The sequence below is a fragment of the Tachysurus fulvidraco genome, chromosome 1 (genome assembly GCF_022655615.1).
Source record: "Tachysurus fulvidraco isolate hzauxx_2018 chromosome 1, HZAU_PFXX_2.0, whole genome shotgun sequence".
Classification (NCBI taxonomy): domain Eukaryota; kingdom Metazoa; phylum Chordata; class Actinopteri; order Siluriformes; family Bagridae; genus Tachysurus; species Tachysurus fulvidraco.
Window position 1 is genome coordinate 37,507,100 of NC_062518.1, and position 22,043 is coordinate 37,529,142.

Below are 22,043 nucleotides of genomic sequence, written 5' to 3' on the forward strand. Positions count from 1 at the left end.
GTGTGTGGAGTTTGCATGTTCTCCCCATGCCTCGGGGGTTTTCCCCGGGTACTCCGGTTTTCTCCCCTGGTTCAAAGACATGCATGGTAGGTTGATTGGCATCTCTGGAAAATTGTCCGTAGTGTGTGAGTGTGTGAGTGAATGAGAGAGTGTGTGTGCCCTGCGATGGGTTGGCACTCCGCCCAGGGTGTATCCTGCCTTGATGCCCGATGACGCCTGAGATAGGCACAGGCTCCCCGTGACCCGAGGTAGTTCGGATAAGAAAATGAATGAATGAATTACAATAATGCTACAATTTCCTCTTTATTCCACATTAGCGTATGATTATGTTACATGATCCGATCTCCCCATTCCGATCTCCCCATCTCACCGTCTGGTGTTTACTAATCACACACACCTGCTTCTAATCTCACTAATCCCTTTAAGTAACACTGTTCAGCGTGACGTCTCGCACCCGCTTTCCTCTAGCGATAAGGTTTTCTGAAGTTTTCGAGATGCTCTGTATGCAGATCAGCTAACCCTACTTCTTTTCACTCTTTCTTGATTAACCGCGTCTGCATCCGAGCCCTGTACGATCCGACAGTTAGCTCAACTATACTTAAAACGTCAGCTCTAGACTTGGCAGCTTCAGAGGTGTGAACTGCGTGCATGTGTAATCTCAGTAACATTCACACTGAGTAAATCTCTCACAATATCAGCACCAGTCTAAAACATTGCCTTTCCTTTGTTGGCATATCCTTTGCACCTAAATACTTCAAATCTCCAGCTCCTGAATACGGTCCAAATTACACAGGGTGTAAAAGATCCGGATTATTCGTTTCTCCAAAACAGGGATTAACGAGCACTACCGTAGTCTCGTGACCTGGAGGTGGATGAAAAAGGAGAAACAAGGTGCGTAGGATAAACCCAGGAGGAAGCAACATGTCTTCCCTCCCGGCTCTCTGTTATGTTTGTGCTATTCTCCATCCGTCTCTCTTACACGGGCCCTCTCTCAGTCTCGGTCTAAGTGTGCAGTTCTTTTGCACAAAGACTTCTATCAGACCGCACGAAAGACTTTCATTCTTTTTCAAGAGGGCACAATTTCTTCTAGCCTAACACACAGACCTCTGAGGCTGACATCAGTCAGTTTCACATCAAGCCATTAATTCCGCCTGCCTCCAGTTCCACTCTATAATTAAACGTTTCACTTAAATGAGCAGGACAGATTCTACAATTAATGATTTTTGGGACTGTGTACAGGAATAAGAGTGCTTGTTTCCTTCTTAGGGTGACTAGAGAAAATACCGGGGTGAAAAAATAATTGAATGTTTTAGGGGTTTATTCTCTCTCTCTCAAGTTACTACGATCTACTTAGTTTAAATTAGGGATGTACCGATACCACTTTTTCTCTCCCGATCCGATCCGATACCTGTGTTCTTTTCAACCTTTAAAACTAAAGAATGTATACAACTCATTTAATTATTAAGATTTATTTGTTTCTGGCAAAGAAATACAAAAATGCCCATTACTGGATGAAAAATGAAAACACAAGAAACCTTAAAAACGTATTAATGCAGTAGCAAACAGTGCTTTTAACAGTTAGTGGTATAACAATCTAAACCATATATACAGCAATTATTAAATTAAATTATTTTCTGAAGAAAAGGCGATATTTAAAAGTGAATCTTATATTAGAACAATTGAAACACAATGCAAAATGTATTAAACAGTAAACCTTGCACCCAAATGAGCGACATGTTTAACGCGCTGAGGTAAATGGAAAGGGCGCCTGCTAAACTTGCCTGTCTGTCACAGGTGGTTGTGCAACATATTTCCTATAAAATTTATTATATTTATTTTCATTAATGTAATTTAATATATGTGTGTTTTATTCAAGCAATAGTTAGTTAATTGACATTATTAAACCACCATGGGCATGGGCTTCAGAGGTAAATAAAAAGTCGGCGTGTCCTGTCCCACACACATATAATGGTTCCGACGCCCATGGATTTCAGGATGCAGCAGCGTGGTCAATGCTGTAGGTAAAACGCGGAATGGAGTTTAATTTATTAGGGCATTCATCAAGCAGAATGGATTCGACTGGCGGCGCTCTGAAAAGTGCAATACCCATGACCACGGGTATCGGATTTCACGCACCACCGATACCCGATCCACTCAAAATGCTTGGATCGGCGCCGATACCGATCCAAAATATCGGATCGGTACATCCCTAGTTTAAATTCTTCTAATCGTGTTAGATGACGTTGATATTACTCGAGACACCGCAAAATAACTTCTCATGGCTGCTATTTGCATCAAAATTTAAAGATTTCAGTACAAAAAAAGCCGACTGGCAGAATGACGTGGATGTGAACATTGTTCACTCAGGTGACAGCATTCAAACAAAAGATAAGATAAGATAAGATAAGATAAGATAAGATAAGATAAGATAAGATAAGATAAGATAAGATATACCTTTATTCAATTCAATTCAATTCAAGTTTATTTGTATAGCACTTTTTACAATGGGCTTTGTCTCAAAGCAGCTTTACAGAACATAAACATAGAACAGAAGGTAAACATAAGGAGAAATACAAAGAATTCATATAGTAAAAAATTAAGATATATATATATATATATATAGATATATAGATATTAAGATATAAATTCGTCAAACAATGGGGAAATTTCTCTGTTACAGCAGCAAAGAGAAAGAAATGCAAATATATAAAAGGATAGACATAATGTAATATACAGTATATACACAACACAATGTATAAATACAGAGAAGAAGAAAAAAGAGACCAAGAGTAGGTAGTTACACTAACAGACATATTGCACACAGGTAATATTGGACGTTTTTCAAAATTTCCGTTATTGCACGTGTTACACAGTAATAACAGTGTGTAATTATGGTGAGTGGTTCACTGGGAGCAGCTTTAAAAAGGGGCTGTTAATATTTATATAAATCTTATATCATAGGGTATTATGTTGAAATATTACGTTTTTGGTTTGCTGCCAAAACGTAACATTTTCTGGTTCCTATTTGGACCTCTGTATCTCGCAGGTTTAGCCACTGTTTTAATTCAATTCTACGTGTTTGTATATCGCATCTAATAATTTACATAAGTATAGAAACAGAATAAAAACTTGAATGTTAAAAATCGTTACTATGTATCTCTAATATTTATCCCTAATGAGCACGCCTGAGGCGACAGTGGTGAGGAAAAACTCCCTGACATGATATGAGGAAGAAACCATGAAAGGAACCAGACTAAGAAGGGAACCTCGTCCTTATTTGGGTGACACTGGACAGGAAATAATGTCAATGTAAATTATGTTCCTTCTACGGCAGTTTGTAGTGGAATGGAACTCATGAGGATCTAATAGGTCAGGGCAATTTTTAATTTCACCACAGACCTAACACTAATTCCTTCCAGATGAAGTCTTCAGATGACCGCTGAAGAAGATCAGTAGCAAAAGTAAAGACAGCGTGACAGTCTCCAGGCGGCCCGGTACACGGCAGTCCCATGAGTCACGGGCTGTCCATACAGATCAATCCCCAGCAGAGTGCACACCAGGAGACAAGACTACAACCAGGAGTAGGGTGTCAGGATTGATGAAGTAGGTCAGGAAGAAATAGGCGATCATACCGGGAACTCAGAACACTAGGAGATCACCATGTGAAAGTGTTCAGCAGCTCTGTTTTTGTGAAAGAGCAGAGATGCTTCTTGTAATCAACAAGAACATTAAGTTAAGATTTACTTTTATGGCGCTTTAAACGCTGCCTAATTACCAAGCATGTGATAGTCGCAAGGAAAAACTCCCTGAGAAAACATAATCAAGAAAGCTTAAGATGCAGCAGACTCTAGAATGAGGTTCTTTTAAATACCCACTAATGAGATTTCGATCATTTCTAAGGAGAGTCATATAGAGATAAGGCAAAGAGCAGTAAAGATATGTGTCATGTTGTGGATTTAAGTGTCGGGATTGAGCAAAGGACAGCCGTTACCATCGCAGCAGCAGTCTGTAGGGATCACAGGACTTTACAAGCCTCCATGTACAGTATATCTGTCCAGTCAGCAAAAATACTTCATGTTTGTACTTTATGTTTATTAATTAAGATGATTAATATGCAGCTTGTGAAATGTTAATGTCTTGAGCACATTTTGCTTCTTTTAAAAACACCATTAGATTATGCACCTTAAACATGGTTTTTTCTTTCAAAATAATTCTGTTTGAAATGAAGTAAATGAAAATTAGGGAAAAGCTAAATATTAGGGAAGGCTAATGCTTTTTCGAATATAGCTTATATTTCAGCTGTACTTCTTCAGGATTTCTGAACATTCACATAGTAAATGTATAACGATGTAGAAAGGTGTTGAGAAAGCACAGCTGGAGAAGGCCAGCTGCTTGAAGAAGGGAAGATATTCTCATTATATTGAGTTGGCACTCGAAAAGATGTAAGCGGGTCAATGAGAAACCTAGCAAAACATCTCATCAGGCAGGTTCTTATAACATGCACTTTATGAGTCAGGTAATGCTGCTCCATCTGCTATTAAAAACCAAGGTTTGAAGCGACGTTTTGCTGAAGTTGCCTGGCTGTGTTACAGCAGGATTGATTAGAGTTCAGGAAAAGCAAATTCATCCTGATGAGCAGTAAAGAGGAGCAGCTCCAGCACATGTGCAGCCCAGATCTAATGAATATCCCAAGTGTGTGTGTGTGTGTGTGTGTGTGTGTGTGTGTGTGTGTGTGTGTGTGCCTTTATGATATGATGCACATGCTTTGTGTAAATGACATTGTGTTGCATGTTGCACAGAATGATTTTAATTACAACATTCTCATTTCCCCACCTGCTTTAATAGATTGCAGGCTTGGATGCTGTCTCTCTCTTCTCTTCTCTTCTCTTCTCTTCTCTTCTCTTCTCTTCTCTTCTCTTCTCTTCTCTTCTCTTCTCTTCTATCATACCTTCTTTTTGTATCGTTTTTCTTCTTGTTTCTCTTCTCTTCTCTTCTCATTGTCTCGCTTTTCTTCTTGTTGTTTCTCTTCTCTTCTCTATCTTATCTTCTTTTTGTTTTACTTATCATCTTGTTTCTCTTCTCTTCTCTTTCATCTTCTCTTCTCTTCTCTTCTCTCTTACCTTCTTTTTGTATTGTTTTTCTTCTTGTTTCTCTTCTCTTCTCTTCTCTTCTCTTCTCTTCTCTTCTCTTCTCTTCTCTTCTCTTCTCTTCTCTTCCCTTCTCCCTGTACACTAACTAAGTGAGGCATTGTGTTTTCAGGTTGTCTGTCCTGGTTAGTTCTGATTAAATCTTGGAATTTTTTCAAACAGAATTCACAGCAAGGGTCAAATTTCTAAAAGTTTTTTCCCATAACTTACATTACGTTTGCATATATTAAGCCAATTTTGAAAAATTTAATAATTTTGGCAAACATATTAGCCAGAAAAACGAGCAGGCTTTCTTGGCAGTTGTTGCATCCTTGTCAATGCAGTTGGCATTGAGTTCGACTTGTTTGATTTGTGATTGATTCTTGGCTGAAGTGTTGATTGCTAGCGCTGGTGAGTTGTTTTGGAAGCGATGACAGATCCAGCATTCGTATTTTTAGAGGAAGCTAAGCCACCGGTTCGACACAGTTTGCTTGAATTTGTGTATTTCTCTGCCCGGTGTACGTCGTCCTCTCCTTCGGGTCACCGCACTGTGACATGCGAGCACACAAGCACACAGTGTTTTTCAACTCACAGTCTTCATTTGAAGCACAAGGCTATGTAGTGACTGAGATAGCAGCTGCTCTGTTTACTGATCTCCCCGGTGTAAGTATTATATCTTTCTTTCTACAGGTTTGGAATTTGGTGAGTAATTGGTTTCTCCTTCACTCCTCTTCCATGACAAACCGGAACGAACCACCTCCACCGTGTGCCAGCCAAATGTGCGAGGGAACGGTTCGATCCCGAGACGCCTCTGCACTACCTGGCGGTGCCGTGTATGGACAGCTTCCTCCCAAATGAGTCAGTTTCCTCTCATACTGTTACATATTTTCACAGTCTGGCAGCACCACAGGGAAAAGTCTACTATTTCTGTCTGTATAAAAGCTGCCACTTACCTTTAACAGCAATAGTCAGGCATAATAAGAAGAAGAAAGATTAGAAACACTGACTGGCTTTCAGTTTAATTCCATGTATTTCCATATTAAGTTCAGTTTCTGAACTTAGCTGTCAAATCTTTGCATAAAGAAAAGCACAGAGCATTCTGATCCAACTCTTTTCCGCTCACTCAATGTTTAATGCAGCTTTGACAGCAAAATTGTACATTTATTTGCCATTCAGTTTATATTTAAGGTCTTTTATCAGAAGCAGCGATGTCTGACACAATAATTCCAGTCATTTCAGCCTTCTGCCTATTCTTGCTACATATGAAGGACAGTTTTAATGCAAAAACAGTAGCTCACGCTCAGATTGACTCTCTTGTCACCATTGTATTGGCCATTGCAGTAATTTAATCCAACACAAGAGGCTGGCTCATTAAATAACCATCTCATTATCCGAGATGAAGTGTTTCTGCTCGCATGTGCATGTAAAGCTTTAGTCACTATGTGGTTTATTCTCTTCTTATAGTTTTCTTAAGAACTTTTCGTATTGCTCATTGTCCTTAGAGGCACTGGAACGGTGGGGTTTTTTGTCTGTTGAAGCAATTAGACTCCCACATTAGTTGCAAATAGAACTCGGGCTTGAAGGCCACTCTTCCTGCCCACAACATATGGATGCAGTTTGGTGCTGGTGGGCAATTTGGTTAGTTTACCAGTTCGGTTATATAAGCAGAGATCTTACCAGTGTTTCACTGCAGGAAACAACAGCTCAGCAAGTCATAATAGCTCGACTGTAATCAAATGCATCGATTTTTTTTATAGATTACTATAAAATTAGAGATCATTTTGCTTCTTTCTAGAAATGAATGCTTAAAATGCTAAATACGCTTAATTTTACTTGTTGACTCTATTTTTGCAATCTTGTAATAAGAAAAAGATCACTTTGAGATGTTTTAACTTTCTAAGATGTCCTTTTTGCCTACTACAAGCTACTTGTGGTTTCAATGAGCTAAGCTACCGTAATGCCACCTCATGTCCTTTTACCACTAATGCTATGCTACCGATGAAAAGTTTGCTATCTACAATAGCTTCCGCTGCTAACGTATAGCTAATACACTTTGTGAACTACTTGCAATTCATTTTTGACACCTCCTTGTACTCATCAAAGCTACTCTTTTCCCCACTTTTGATTTCTTTTATTATTCAATTTCTTTAACTGAAGCTACTTTGTGTTTTGGTTTGCATTTTCTCCATTGAAGCTGCTTTGTCCAACCTCTTTTCCAGCCTAGTTTATTGCACAAAGTAAGATGTACTTGCTTTGTACGAGCCGTTCTTTTTGTGAAACTATCGATAAGGCAAATCTTGTTCATATTACAGATTAACGCAACAGTGAAACAACAGATATATGAGAGACACTGAGAGCTCACTTCACTAATTTAGGTTCAGTTTGTAGAAACATTCAGCTAGCTAGTTAATGATAATGTTAATATGCATGTGCTGGTCCATGAAACTGCTTGGAAATACCTGGAAATATCTGGATGTTTACTGCATACTACAAGACAGCATGTATTTTTCATATTTCCAGCTCACAAAGGTTACAAACAGACATGTATCCATTGTCACGTGAATAAGTCAGACTCGTAAAGGTGGACCAGTTTGGCTTTGGATGTTCCATAGTTTTGTTTTCTCCATTAGAACAAGAACACATTCCTCTGGATGCATCACAGTTACTAACCCTGTAGAATAAGACAGCAATGAACAAAATCGTCCTCCCTTATAAAGTTCTTTCAAATCATCCTTTTATTAAACCTATGATGTAGCACTAAACATGATCATATTTTAATTTCCAGAGATTAAGGCGTGATTATTGTATCAGTAAGTAATATACCATCATGTTCTAGCTGATGGAAAGTGTTCATGAGCCTTTTTAAGGAGGAGATTGTGTAGAAAAGAAAGCTAATACATCACCACATCATTATTAGTTAAAGATATCAGGATGCATTCTGAAAATAATAATAAAGAGAGTCATTTGATTATTATAATAAAGTGGCAGTGGTGGCGGTCAAGGCGCTGTAGTGGTTTGCATGCTGGACTCGTGCCTCAGGGGATGGCGGTAAAAATTTCTACCTCTGTGTGTGTGTGTGTGTGTGTGTGTGTGTGTGTGTGTGTGTGTGTGTGTGTGTGTGTGTGTGTGTGTGTGTGTGTGTGTGTGGAGTTTGAATGTTCTCCACTGGCTTCAGGGGTTTCCTGTGGGTACTTCAGTTTCCATCTCCTGCCCAAACACATACACTGTAGGCTGAGTAACATCTCTAAATTGTCTGTAGTTTGTCTGTAGAGTGTGTTTGTGTGTGTGTGTGTGTGTGTGTGTGTGTGTGTGTGTGTGTGTGTGTGTGTGTGTGTGTGTATTATGCCTTGTCCAGAGTGCCCCCCACCTCATACCCTGCGTACACTGGTATAGCATCCAGGTTCCATGCAACCACGTGTAGGATAAACAGTTTAATCCAGTCCATCTTGCCTTTATTTAAGCTGCTTTTCCCCCCTTTTACATACCAATAGACAGTACCATAAACAGCAGACGTCTACCAATAGGCAACAGACCATCCTGAAATATTCAGTTTCTCTTCTTTCTATCACGATAATGATTCTTGTAGTGTTTGGGTTTTCCAGTCTCCTCATTGTGCATGCTGTGTGTTTTCAGTGTAGTTCTCACAGCGCCTGCAATGTGGAGGCCAGGAGACTCCGAGACATCCAGTTAACAATAACTAGCTCAGACTACAGACGGAGCGCAGAGCCAACAGGACTGCACCACCGATGCATCATCAGCTATTTGCCCAGCACTTTTTTTTTTATACTTCATTTGTGAAATGAAAAAGCTTTGCTCGAGCGTTAAAGAAGATTTACAGCGGTGCTGAGCGTTTAAATAAACTTTTGAACGAGGCTCCTTCCTTTTATGTATTTATGTCATGCAGTAAGCTTTGTGTGGAAGTGAAGGAGTGCCAGAGCTCCATAAAGGAAGCAGATAATTATTACTGTAACCAATAACAAGGAGCCTTGATTTGAAACACTGAGCTGTGTTCTGTTCCTGCAACACCGTTCCTCTTTAATTACAGTATATTCAAATTCACCACAACCGAGAATGAGGTAGCTGTACGGAAGAAGCTGTTTTAATTTCTCTTTTGTTTACCCAAATCTAAAGCCTGCTCTCACATTAATATTACATTTGTTAGATGAAGCTACTGTGGAGTCTGTGCTCAATGCTTCTTTTTTTAACCTTCAACCACCGTTTATATAATAATTGAGTTATTTGTTCCTTTTTTTTAAAAAGAAAGAACATCTGACCTATTCAGCTACATGAGATTTGTTTTTCTTGGAAATGAAAAAGAAAAATGTCACCCTGAATCCTTCATACCATGGTCGTCAAAGTGACATGAAGGAGACATGTTCACCTCCTCCTCTCTTCTCTCAGCTTTTTCAGTCAGGGTCGTGTCCTCACCTCAGAGTGTGACTCTCCAAGCACCTTCTCTAACATTCAGAATAGTCTACTGTGAAGCAGGGTATAAGGAAGGAAAAGAAGAGGTAGGGAGGATGGGAGGAAGGAAGGAAGGAAGGAAGGAAAAAGGAAGGAAGGAAATAAAAACAGTCATGTGAGGAAAAGAGAAAGAAAGAAAGAAAAAAATGACTATGATGAAAGTGACAGAAAGAAAGACAGAAAGAAAGAAGGAAAGAAGGAAAGAATGACAAAACTCTGTGGACCACACTGGAAATGTGTGTGTGTGTGTGTGTGTGTGTGTGTGTGTGTGTGTGTGTGTGTGTGTGTGTGTGTGTGTGTGTGTGTGTGTGTGTGTGTGTCATGGGCCAGTGAAGATGACAAGTGTGCTCGGCTTGCTGTTGCATGACAAGCTCCCAGGGTCTCTGTCCACACACTAGGGGTGGGACTTGTATGTGTAGAGAGAGAGAGAGAGAGAGAGAGTGTGTGTGTGTGTGTGTGTGTGTGTGTGTGTGTGTGTGTGTGTGTGTGTGTTTTAACCACCAGAAGTAGCATCTCCACACATTGAGAGTGAGTTGCGCTCCACTGAGACTTCATGTCTGTGGGTGTTTTATGTAATCCTGTTTTCCTGCAGTAATCTGCACAGCCCCAGTGTGTGTTAAAGGCAGTGCAGTTGGTTGTGGAGGTGCCAGTCCTTACCGTGACTGAAGACTGACTGGAGGTCGCGCTTGAATTTTCTGCCTTACACACCCCGACCTGCACACATTCCAGAAGAGAGAGAGAGAGAGAGAGAGAGAGAGAGAGAGAGAGAGAGAGAGAGAGAGATTTGACAAGGCTGTCAGAAGAGTAAGGACGAGGTGCTTTTATTGTTTCTGCTTTTTTTTTAACATCTTAAGGACGGATGGAAAATCGGTTCCTATAGGTGAAGCAGTGGAGCTGAAAGTTTCTGAAAAAGATCTATAGTAAACTCCATTATAAAAATCAATAGAATGGCTTCTGTGGCTACGAGTGTGTGTGAGATAAAAGCTGTAAGACTTTGCACTGAGCCGCAGCCAGAATCGAGGTCCTAAAAAGCAGCTGCTCGGCCTGGACCTGAGAAAAACACACACTCAGCCTCAGACGTGTGTTAAGATGTACAGAAGCCCTGAACCTCAAGCTGTGTAGAGAATAGTGAAGTGTCATTATTTTAAATGAACGTCTTGTTATTTCGAATCAACGACTCATTATTGTGCCGTTATAATTCAGTACAGCGACTTAATATCCATTATTTTGACTTAATGACTCATTATCTTGAATTATCTCACATTAGTTCAAATTGATATCTTATGGAATTTTATTTGTACTCAGTAACTCATTATTTTGACCTTTTTTTGACTCTCGATCTGTTTTCAAATGAATAATTTATTTCGAGTTTTTATTTTGACCTGTTGTGTTGTTAATAAAATAAATAAATGAAGTTCTGTTAAGTAAATATGTTTTTATTAATAGCTCATATTAATTCTACACTAATGATATATTAATAATCGTTTATATTTTATTATGTTATTTTGATATAACGAATTCAAAAAAAATTTCTTATTTCATTATTTCAGTTTTTTCTATCTCATTGGTTCCATTCTGTGCCTCATTATATTTAACTTGTTATTTTGACTTGTTAATCTTGTTTTTTGCAACTAACTCACTCTTTATGTTGAGTTAATCTTTATCCTTGCTTTGACTTTACTAATAATTCTGTGGAATTATTATCTTGTTAGTTTGACACATCGGCTCGCTAACTCATGCTTGATATTCAACTTCCTAAAATCTATCAATGTGCTGTAAGTCGACCAATAACCTGTGACCTCAGATCAACTTCGAGAAGAAAGTTTCACATGCTGACTTAAAAACATAATCAGGATAGAAGGAAGGAAGGAAGGAAGGAAGGAAGGAAGGAAGCAAGCAAGGAAGGAAGGAAGGAAAAAAAACAATGTGAGGAAAAGAGAAAGAAGGACGGAAGGAAGGAAAGAAGGAAGGAAGGAAGGAAGGAAAGGGGACGAGGAGTTCTCCGGTGGATAAGAATTCAAATAATGTTAGGTACTTAGTCCTTCCTGCATTAAGACTTCCTTCTTCCTCCTTACTGACTTCCCCCCCTCCTTTTCTTCCCCTCTCCTCCTTCCTCCTTCCTTCCTTCCTCTTCCTCTTCCTTCCTTCCTTCCTTCCTTCCTTCCCTTTTTTTTCTTTCTTCCTTTCTCCTTTTTTTCCTTCCTTCCCTCCTTTTATGTTCCTTCCTTCCTTCCTTCCTTCCTATCCTTCCTTCTCCTAATCCTTCCTTCTTCCTTCACCCCTCTCTTCCTGCCCGCTTACTTCCTTGACCTTCCTTCTTCTTTCCTCCTTCTTCCTTCCGTCCTTCCGTTTTCTGTTCCTTCTCCTTCATTTCTTTTTTCTTCCTTCCTTCCCCCCTCTTTTCGTCTCATTCACTTCCTCTTCCTTCCTTCCTCCCTTCCTTCCCCCCTCCTGCTCTTCACCTCTCGTCCTTCCTTCTATCCCTCCTCCCTTCCTTACTTCCTTCCTTCCTGCCTTCCTTCCTTCTTCCCCTCCTTCTCTTCCCTCTTCTTCCTTCCTTCCTCCCTTCCCCCCTTCCTTCCTTCTTCCTTCAGTCCTTCCTTCCTTCCCCTCCTCTCTTCACCGAGCACATTATGACATTAGAGACATATGAACTTGAGTTCCCACAATTTAAGCATGTTTTACAGTGTAAGACTAATTTATTGAAAGTTTACTCATTCTTCATCTTCTATTCTCTGACTCACATAGAGTCAGTACGCTTTAGTGGAATTCACTTGACATTTAAACATCTAATGATGCCTAATCCACTTAAACTCAGGTTTAGTTCATCAAATTCAGTCAGAACGACTACTACAGCAATGCTGGAAATTAATTTAGGAGCCACAAAAATGAGATAATAACAGAAAGTATATTAAAGCAGGAAGATACTAAGGGGAAATAATAACCTAGCACTTTTTTTTTTCACAGCTTAGGGTAAAGTTCAAGTCGCTCATTTTTAACAGTCCTTAAAATGCCTTTATGGATTTTGCCTTGTTTATGTTTCAGTCCTGAGGCAGTGGGGAATAGAAAGACTTTCACTTCTCCAAACTCATTTGGCCTCATAAGCTACGTGCAGGACGTTTAATTAATACGGGAGCCAGCATCAATAATGCGGAGCTGCGGCATGCTGGGTTTCTGCTCTAATTGATTAGATTGAGGCAGATCGTCTCTTCTCTTGTGCGTGATGGATTTTTGCAGTGTATCACATACACCGGGGTCAGGGAGATTTTTTTTTTTTCGGGGCTCAGAAAGATTTACAGATGCAACATTTTTAATCTTTTCAAGACTGGAAATGTGCTTATGCTGGAAAATACTCGATTAAGGATTCTCTATATTGTTTTGTCCTTACCAGAGACCGGTTATTTATTTATTTTGAAGCCGTAGAAGTTTCTATTCCACTGACTGAACTCATTAGACTTAAATCCACATTATTTATCAGCTGACTAGTTTTAGAGTTATTGAGATTTGGATTGAACTCATTTAATCAAAGTGACCAGACAAACAGGGTAATGACTCGAAGTCTATTAACTTGTATAACGGTGCGTTGTGACTTCCAGCACTGTAACTAAATTAAAAATCATAGACCGTCTGCAGTTCCCTGCCCACACGTTCACAATTACGTCGAGTAGAAAAGTATTGTATGAGTGCCTTGAGAAATCCTGCAGAGACGGATGCAGTTGCAGGTAAACAGTTCTTTAATATAAGTCAGACACACAGTCCACAAAACAGTACGCATATTTATAGTCAAAAAAAAGGCAGTAGTCAGATTGTGGACAACCAACCAGAGGGAAAAACACAGCAAAAAGTGAAGGGAAGTGACATACGGCTAAGTACGGTGACCCATACTCGGAATTTGTTCTCTGCATTTGACCCATTCAAAGTGCACACACACAGCAGTGAACACACACACCGTGAACACACACCCGGAGCAGTGGGCAGCCATTTATGCTGCGGCGCCTGGGGAGCAGTTGGGGGTTTGGTGCCTTGCTCAAGGGCACCTCAGTCGTGGCTGGCCGAGACTCGAACCCACAACCTTAGGATTACGAGTCAGACTCTCTAACCATTAGGCCACGACTTGCCCCAAAAAAGCAAGTCAAGTCAAAAGCAGATAGCCCACAACAATCAAAAGGCTTGGTAATGTCTAACATACTGTAGTTCCTGACGTGAACACAGGATGAGACTCTGTGTGTGTGATCGTGAGGCTGATTGAACACACCTGACTGTGAACAAGTGTGTGTGTGTGTGTGTGTGTGTGTGTGTGTGTGTGTGTGTGTGTGTGTGTGTGTGTGTGTGTGTGTGTGTGTGTGTAGCCCATGACAGCCAAGTTAGTATGCTGTGGTGTTTGTTTGGAGTTGGAGATTGTGACTATATATGGGATATTGATGATAGAAAATAATGACAGACAGACAGACAGACAGACAGACAGACAGACAGACAGATAGATAGATAGATAGATAGATAGATAGATAGATAGATAGATAGATAGATAGATAGATAGATAGATAGATAGATCTTGAACCCTTGTTTTTCATTAAGTTTTCTTTCATTTGCGGCACACTGTGATCATTTGTCAGTGGAATATGTAGCAAGCAAATGGAGAAACGTGTCTGGTTCACCTAATATTCTGACCCTGTTTGTTTCACCTCTAAAACTCAGAGAGGGCTTGCCATGAGCCTCGTAATATTTCCCAAATAAATGCAGCGTAGAGGTTATTTCCTGTATACTGCGTCATTTGTTCATTTTAGATTATTATGCAGACGCTGATGTTTGACCCAATCAGAATGGAGCTGTACGTTACAGACAGGCTGATTAAGCCCATCACACACGACACGCCTCTCAGCTATTTCCCGGTGTTAATATCTTAAATGTATTTTCTACTACTATAAAATTCAACTTGGCTTTTTTCTTTGCAGTAGATCATACTGTTTTTTTCTTTTAGCTCTGGGACACATCAGGCACACAGCTCATCTCACGTCATCTGTGGACACACAACATGGAGCTTTTTGCAGTTAACCTTTTTTGCAGAATAAACCTCTCTATCGGCTTAGCTTTCAGAAAAACACAATTATCCAATTTTTTTGGTAACACTTCTTGTCGATATTTTTTTTTTAATCAGCATTCGATCGAACAATATCCATCAAAGCAAAGCAGACAGATTTGCACAGATTAGCATTTTGACAGGCTCTTAGCGTAAATCTTGGCAACATTTACTCTTATAGAAAATAAGGCAAAGCAAACAGCCTAAGAAGATAAATTAAAAAAGGTGGGAAAATGTCAGAGCAAGGTTGTGAAATGTGGAAGAAAACAAAGGCGGGAAATGTCACCGAAAAGCAATGCGATTAATCTTTAAAGCAAATCACGGAGCATCAAATAATTAAAGAATTAACAGGTTACTCATGGAAGCCGCTGCGATTTATCACGATTAATCAAACCTTCAGGTGAAATGAAATTCTAATTAAACAGTGCCGCACTCCGAGCGCTAACACGGCTAGAAAGGCGTATTGACAAACAACAAGTCGTGGGCCAGCGTTTTAAGACTATGACTCGGATCTTTGCCAGTTTGTTGTGAAGGGTGCGGTAAAATTTCTAGCCCAATTGCATCTGTGCAAAAAGACCTGAATCCAACCTGAAAGGTTTGTCCATGTCCCAAATGCCATCACGGTGCACACTCATTAATTGTGGATATTTATCATCTCCTGCTTACAGCCTTTATCCACCACATTATCTTCATCTCAGTTTCTCCAATAGTTTCTTCTTGGCGCTTTGCTTAATTTCTGCTGCTTGTTTTTGCTTGTATTTCTCAGCTGTGTCTGTTTGCTCAGCATGTAAAAAGTGTCGATGAGCTGTGGAAAGGTGTGATAGAAATAAAACATATAAAAGAGTATATTAGAAGAAACATATAGGATGAATGAATGATGAACGAAACGCCAGACGGATGAATGGATGTTACACGTTCATTTTGGTTATTATAGCAAACGCTTGATTAGATTTCATTCTGACAGTTTTGCTCTACAACAAGAGGTTGGCGATCTTTGGCCTGTTTATAAATTAGCCCATCTAACCTCCACCCACTACCCTGATTTTTTTAAAAAACAAGTCAGTGGGCTCAGGTGGTCCAGGGTTGCTTACTTCTGCTCTAAAACTAGTCCAGATTGGTGTTTAAAATAATGACCATTGCAACCCTGTTTGTGTTCAGGTCTGACAATAAGAGCAGCAGAATAGATTTGTCCTACCTCCAGACAAAGTAAATCTTCTGTGAAAACACGCCATGCTCTGTTCCAAATCATCCCAAACAAAGCTAATTGCATGTAGCATCAAATTAGTGCAAGAGGTTATTATTGACGAACGAATAAGCTACAAGCGTCACCTGCACGCACTCAGTAATCAAGCCAAAGACCAGAAGATGCAACAGATCGCTTCTGCAGTTAGCAGATGTCCGTGTAAGTGAATCATATGCTAAGTACAGACACTGTGTAAAAGGATTCAGCCAATATGTAAACACGTGCACTGTGCATAGACAGGGTTTGTTTACAGATCTGTCGTGTAACCTGATAAAAGTTTCACTTAAACCCTCTTGGCGACTATTGATTTGTCTCTTTAATTCTATTAACGTTCACAGCGGAGCACTGCGAGATTGGCGGAACGCCGACACAAGAAAGACAGAAATTGAACGTCTGGTTTAATGCATTAAATGCGTTAGGAACCTTTAACCTGTTAACAACTTTAATTAAGCATGTAGACCTAATGCATTAACCTAATGCACAGTGCTAATGAATGCTATCTGAACTGTTTGTCTTATCAGTCCAGGTTCACTGACTTCAACTCCTCGCTCATTACAATCTTCTTCACTTCAAGGAAAAAATCCAGATTAAGTGATGCAGCAGTGCTTTAGTCATTTAGTCTGGCCAGATGTCGAACCCCCTCCTCTGTGCCCTATCTGTACTGTCATGTCTGCCGTCTCTAATTAGCTAAGCCGAGGCTCTGCTGTAGCTCGGTGCGGCTGTGTCATACAGCCGCACTGCATTCTGGAACTTTCTGGAAACTTCTTAGTTGTTATGTTGGAACTGGATAAAATGGAGAAAAGAAGCAGTTAGTTTTGTTTTTTTTTGTCATATTCTTATTTTTCTGTCAGTTGTTAAGGGCTGCATTCAGGTTGGCCCACACAGTGTGAGTAAAGGAAAGGGCTTGTTTTTTTTTTTTTTTGCTAGAAATGAGATATTCAAACAACAGGAGTTTGCTCAAAGGCGATATATTGGAATATAATGAGAGATATGTACAGAACAATGAAACCGAGAAAAACTTCAGGGTGGACCACAGCCGAAATAACAAACAGAAAAAAAAAATCACTGATCTGCTCTACAAAATAATAATAATAATAATAATAATAATAATAATAATAATAATAATAATAATAATAATAATAACACTTTATTTATAAAGCACTTTAAAATAGCCACAGCTGAACACAAAGTGCTATACATCATAAAATACAGATAATAAAATAAAATAATATTATATTATAACAGATAATAACAGCAATAAATCAGAATTAAACAAAAACCAGGGAATTGAAATTTGTTTTCATCCAGTTTTTAAACAGGGAAACAGTGGGTGCCTGTCTGACGTGCCGAGGCAAGTTGTCCTCCTCTAAGCTTCCTCTTTCATCTTTTGGTGTCAGAAGCATTTGATCAGGTGACCTAAGCGAACGGGCAGGTCTGTTGGGGTGAATATGTCGGGGTCTGACCATTTAAATATTTAAAAACAAATAAAAGCACTTTAAACTGAACCCTAAAATAAAACACAGATAAAAGAGAATTTTTTAACCTAACCTCCGTTACCCAAAACCCTCACCTGACCTAAACGGCAGTCATGTTTTACTACGGTGAATATATACATCAGCTAAGCAGAAAGCAAGTGGCCAGATCAAGATCAGAGTGAGAACAGGCAAAGTTCATATCCACTGTTATCACAGTCAAAAACACAGAAAGGGCAAAGTGAGCACTTCAGCAATCAAGTGAGCACTGGCTGTCGTATATATATTGATGTATATATATATAGATGACGTCATTTTGAGAGATGGAAGTGGCAATACTTGACTGATAGAGCAGCTGAAGTACAGACCTGCACCTTGTGGCTTGTTACAAAGTGCAATCTCACTGCTATCCCTTGTGTTTAAAAGCTTATTGAAATTTGTTTTGCCTATTAAGCTTAATTGTACCTGTGCTAGCTTTGTCCTCATGTGATGTCAGTGCCAATAGCAAAAATACAGTACAGCACCAGCCAGGAAAGTATCGTCCAGAATCACAAAAACATGTCACAAATATTCCAATATAAATGCATTTAATGTGTTCTAGGAACGAGTTTTAACTTAATTTTTTAATGTAAAATGAAGACAGTCATAGAGACGTGCCCCTAGCATTAAGCATCAGAGCATGCATTATCACAGGTTCATCAGAGCAGACACAGTAAGAAAGAGAAGACAGGAGAGGTGACAAGCGAGAGTTGACTGCTGTCCAAACAGACCACAATCTACACCTCATATCTCCTTCAGGCTGTAAATCTGATCAGAGTATGTCCTTCTCTCACCCCTAATTTGGCGACTGATTAGAAAGCACTAATGTCATTCAGCGAGCCGTCATCACTTCGTAGAGTATAAGTATGTATTCTCTTGTATTCCAGCAGGATTAAAGTCAAAAGGCGGAGACAGAAAGAGAGAGAAAGCGGGAGAGAGAGAGAGAGAAGGGAGAAAAATGAGATGCCATATTACAGGCCCATCAAGTAGGTAGACTGCAGCCTTTTTGCCAGAGTAATTTAATGACATCTCCAGCCAATTTGGAGCCAGTCCTCTGTGGGTGAGCCAGTCGTGCATGGCGAGCTATCTGCTGGAACTCTGCACTGCACAGCACCAGAGAAATAGACTTTCTGTTATCAGCTCCACTGTGCTAGTTGATTTCTTTTTTGAACGGGTCTTGATTAGGTATTTATTTTTCAGTGGCATTTTGACATATCAGGAACCATAGAAGACACCTGATGGAGATAGGTAGACTGCGTGAGAGGTGTCTTTTCACTCTGCAAGTACCTCACTCAGACAAATTAAGAGCAAACTATTAAATATTACCTTTGTAATGTAATGGATTCTAAAGTCAAATGCCAAATGACCAAAAATAGCTGTTTGCGTGTGCTTCAATGTTGTGTGTGCTTCAAATAGCTGTATTATTTTGTGTATGCTTTGGAAAAATGCTGGACGTCATCTTACAAAAAAAAAAAAAAAAAAAAAAAAGTGGTTATTTTTTGTAGAGGAATGTAACTTAGCATTGGAACTTAGGATCCCTTGTGGTTCTGGGTTGATCAGCTACAGCCTCGGGGAGCTGTAAACACATGTTTTAGATGGAAGAAAAATAAGGCAGATAGTACTGTGTTTGAAATGTTGTTAGGTTCATTTTGACAAATGGATAACAAACTGCAACATGTTACCTTTTTGACGAGGAACACGAACAGAATTGTAGACATAGTGGTTGAGAAATAACAAGAGCTTTACTCGGTGGCACCCCGCCTTACAAGCTTTGGAAAAGTCCCTGAGAACAAGTTAAAGACTGATAGACAGACGCAGTTGTGATTTCTCATTTGTTTCTAGTCTGTAATGCCCGACTGCGTTCATGCCGCGTTTCCTTCAAATGGCACAGTCTGTACACAGAAAAACCGTTTCTTTGTTGATGTTGTTCAGTCAAAACACTCATAGCTTATGGTTCTGTCATCTGTCCTTTTGCATAATGAACTTTCACTTGACAGTGTGTGCATAATCTATCTCTTTTCATTTCTCCTCCAAAAGCATTGCAGGAGAAAAAACATGACGATCGAGTAAAATAATGAATCTTGTTTGCATTATTACACATTTGACTTAATTTCACATGTGCCTTTTTAATCACTGCTGAAAAAAATATAGTTTGGATGAGAAAGAGCTGAGCTCCAGCTTCGCTTGTTCAAACAGCTTTCTCCATTAGTGGCGCTATTGCATTTGGTTCCCAAATAATCAGCCTCTAAATCGCTTATTAACAGCAAATAATCTGCTGTGGATGCCAAATGTAAAACCTTATATCAATGTCTTTTTATCTTTGAAAGACAGGGTAGCTCAGCTTATTTATTTCAGCCACCCCTTCTGTGATAAACAATAAAGATCTGATGTGAACGTCTTTATATCTTAGGAACCAAACTCTGCTCCTAGCTTGTCATATGCACAAACAGATCACAAACATGGAGGCAACATGCTGCAGATAATTGTGTGTCTAAAGGTTCTTAAGTGTTTGATATCCTAGAAAGATAAGACTCTTTTACATACTTAAGCATTGCTGAATTGAAATGGGTTGCTATATATTGGATATCTGCACCGATGAAGTGATCCTACACTGACATTCGCACACCGCACACCTTTCTCCTTTAGGTGATGTCTTTTCAGCGAGTTGATGAGGAGGTGACTGGCCTCAGCTGTCCCTAATAAGCCGCCTCCAGTCATGTTACTTTCTGCAGCTTCACCCCGTCTTCAAGAGCGCCGCGTGGTGCTGAACGGAGCCGGAGGCGCTTGGTTCAGTACCACGGAGAGCGGTTGGTTGTGTGAAGAGTGTCAGGCCCCAGCGTCACATCTACTAAGCATTTCCAGCTCGCCACGAGGGACTTGAAATGTGCCTCTCTAGACGGAAAAGGCAATTATGCTTTCTCTCGCTCTGTCTCTTACTCTAATGAATGAGAAAGCCCAAGAAGAGCTTAAGAGGCAAAACTTTCATCCGTAACGTTGCACAGAATAGCAATTGGTGTTTTGTACTGGGCATGGGCTGAAAATGAGAGAGTCGGGATCTGGAAGATGACAACAGATATGGTGATTTTTGGAGGTTAGAAATCAAAATGTCATGTTGGGTTACAGGTGGAGTGTCCCTCTATCGTCCATGCAGGAGCTTTAGTGCGGGAAGAATGGAGGCGAGTTAATGAGTGCTTTGGTAAGCATGAGTAGGAGGCTTCAACATGCTCACTTTTCATTGTAAAAGACTGTATTTTGTTATATCAGTCTATATCTATGGCAGTACATGCTATTATTTAATGGATCTTTAGTTTTTGTTATGACTGCAGTCGTTCAAATACAGCTCTTATACTGTATGAGCTGGAAGGTAATAAGAGTAGTAATGTACTGTATAATAAGAAAATATTTACACTGATCATGTATGATATTATATCCACTGATGGGTGAAGTGAATAACATTATGCTGTTGCAGTGGCAGCCATCAAGGGGCGGGATATTTAATGCAGCAAGTATACAGTCAGTTTTCAAAGTTGATGTTGATCTGAGTGACTGAGTAACGTGTCAGATTGTGATGGCTACACGACTAGACAAACAATTCCATTTTGCTGAGGCTCCACCTTACAACTTACAGGACTACTGCAGAATCTCCTGCTAACATCATGGTAGCAGATACCACAGCACACCTTCAGAGGTATTGTGGAGTCGATGAGTCATAGATGTTTTGGAAGCACAAGGGAACCTGCACAATATCAGGCAGGTGGTTTTAACGTTAAGGCCGGTCAGTGTGTATTCAGTAGAGAGCTGCTACCATTATGGACGGATATCAAATAAATGAGGTTGACTAGAAAGAACAAACGGATACTAATGACTTCAGTTCATTCCTAAATGTTGGTATTTTGCAGATCTACATATACAAAGATATACAAAGAGAATTTTATTTAGCTGTTTCCACACGTGTTCATGCTTTTAGGCCTCTTGGAGGTGAAATTAGTTTGTTACATTAGTTATTATTGGATTAAGCAGAGCTGTAATGGAGATGGGGTTTTCCTCTCTTTGGAAAAGCACTTCTGTAATGCTGTACGTAAAGCACTTCTGTACAGCTGTACGTAAAGCACTTCTGTACAGCTGTAAGTAAAGCACTTCTGTACAGCTGTATGTAAAGCACTTCTGTACAGCTGTACGTAAAGCACTTCTGTACAGCTGTAAGTAAAGCACTTCTGTACAGCTGTACGTAAAGCACTTCTGTACAGCTGTACGTAAAGCACTTCTGTCATGCTGTATGTAAAGCACTTCTGTACAGCTGTACGTAAAGCACTTCTGTACAGCTGTACGTAAAGCACTTCTGTACAGCTGTACGTAAAGCACTTCTGTACAGCTGTAAGTAAAGCACTTCTGTACAGCTGAGCATGTCTGAGCATCAGAAACAACACATTTTCTCCCCCAGACAGAGTTTGCTTTTAGCACTGATCTCTATTTGCTGGGTTTTATGCACTTTAGATGTATTCCCACGTTACTTGTCCTGTAGGAAGCTGCTGTACTACAGCGGTTATTAGATATTTTGGAGCACCCAGACTGTTTTGTATTGATCACAATCATTATTTGTGAAATATATATTTAAATCACTA

At 39.7% G+C, this 22,043-nt stretch overlaps 2 protein-coding genes across 3 annotated transcripts in view; one reads left to right on the forward strand and one right to left on the reverse strand.

Moving 5' to 3' along the window:
- The window catches only part of LOC113663171 (E3 ubiquitin-protein ligase TRIM39-like), a 537,569-nt gene that overhangs the window by 70,889 nt on the left and 444,637 nt on the right, over window positions 1-22,043 (reverse strand). The window lies entirely within an intron of this gene.
- The window catches only part of htr2cl1 (5-hydroxytryptamine (serotonin) receptor 2C, G protein-coupled-like 1), a 118,511-nt gene that overhangs the window by 26,888 nt on the left and 69,580 nt on the right, over window positions 1-22,043 (forward strand). Inside the window, exon 2 of one of the 2 annotated variants that reach the window (XM_027178378.2) lies at window positions 5,817-5,984. The exons of the other annotated variant lie outside the window; for it this stretch is intronic. The gene's annotated coding sequence lies outside the window, so the exon portion shown is untranslated. The remainder of the gene's footprint in view (window positions 1-5,816; window positions 5,985-22,043) is intronic. 2 annotated transcript variants of the gene reach the window in all.